The sequence below is a fragment of the Equus quagga genome, chromosome 2 (genome assembly GCF_021613505.1).
Source record: "Equus quagga isolate Etosha38 chromosome 2, UCLA_HA_Equagga_1.0, whole genome shotgun sequence".
Classification (NCBI taxonomy): domain Eukaryota; kingdom Metazoa; phylum Chordata; class Mammalia; order Perissodactyla; family Equidae; genus Equus; species Equus quagga.
In genome coordinates this window covers 157,727,437-157,728,972 of record NC_060268.1, presented here as the reverse complement: position 1 = coordinate 157,728,972, position 1,536 = coordinate 157,727,437, and positions in this window count along the sequence as shown.

The window sequence follows — 1,536 nt, the reverse complement described above, 5'->3', positions numbered from 1 at the left end:
TGGTGGGACTTCATCCCTGGTCGAATCCAGGTCTGCTCCCTTGGCCGGACTCCACGGAGCGCCAGGGACAGCTGGAGGGACCGCTGCAGCAGCTGCCAAAGCCCATTTTGCTTTGGGAGTCTTCCCTCCTGCCTCCTCCCAGGGCGACTGTTCAGACCTCTGGTTACCAGGGAAGCTATCTTGAGGAAAAGGAAAGTGCATTTGTTTGAAGTCGCCACAACGCCCCGGCCAAATTTTGGTAAGTCCCCCGGGTGTGCACAACCGAGGTCCCTTGTCCTTGCTCATTTGGGAAGATCTGCACAGCCGATCTTCATTTGTTGGGCGCCCCCGAGTGTAGGACACGGACTAAGCTGGGACTGGAAGCACTTTGGTTTGGGTTTTGGTTTTTGGCTTCCGTTTGTGGCCGTGGGTTTTTGGGAAAGTGCGCTTGTTTGGTATTTGTTTTTGTCTGTCTGTCTGTCCTTTCAAAGTGTCAACATGGGAGGCACCATATCTGTTCCACCTAAGAGCCCCTTGGGGAAAATATTGGCTGACTGGTCGACCTATAGTTATAAGCCAATGAGGAAAAATCAAATGGTATTCCATTGTAACACTGCCTGGCCAATGTATGTCTTGGAAAGCGAGGAAAGATGGCCATTGAATGGAACTTTAAATTATTACACTATATTGCAGTTGGAGTGGTTTTGTGAAAGGTCTGGGAAGTGGGATGAGATTCCGTATGTGCAGGCTTTTATGCGGTTGCATAATCAGGAAGGTGAACGGCCAGGGACCAAGCTGATGGTCCAAAGAAAAGCTAAGCCTCCGGTAGTCAAAGATATTCGGACACCGGAAGAAAAACTTGATGAGGACATAACTGCCTTGAGTGTGTTAAATCCTTTTAATCCTAATTTCAATGTGACACAACCACCAATGGTAGGTGCCTCCCGCTCCCCACCGCAACCCCAGGCGGCGGGAAGCGGGAGGGAACCCCCACAGCAACTGCCCCCTTTGTGTCTGCCAGTATCAGATGAAGAGGTGGTAGTGGAGGCCAAGTCTCCAACAGATCAGCCTAGGAACGAACCAGGAGCAGAAACTGTCTCTCCCTCGAGAACCCGACAGGGTGCTCCTTTTGGCCAGGGGTCTTCTGGAATGGGGGCAGGGCAATTCCCTCTGCGCCAGCTGCCCGTAGGGACAAACGGTCAGAGGCAACCGGCCGCCTACTATTGGACTTATACCCCTTTCTCAACCTCTGATTTGCTAAATTGGAAAAACCAGAACCCGTCCTACCAGAAAGAGCCACAAAAGATGACAGATTTGTTTACAACTATTTTTTCTACCCATCGCCCTACTTGGGCAGACATTCAATCTGTTAAGTATAATACTTACAGGTGAGCGGCGCCTTGTAGTGATAAAAATCAGGGAAGAGGCTCAGCATTTGCATGATGAGGATCCCACTCAAACTCCCACTCCCAACGTGGCCACACCCCAAGTAGAGCCCAGTTGGGACCCAAACACAGATGCAGGGAAAGCACTATTAAGCCATTACCGAAGGTGTTT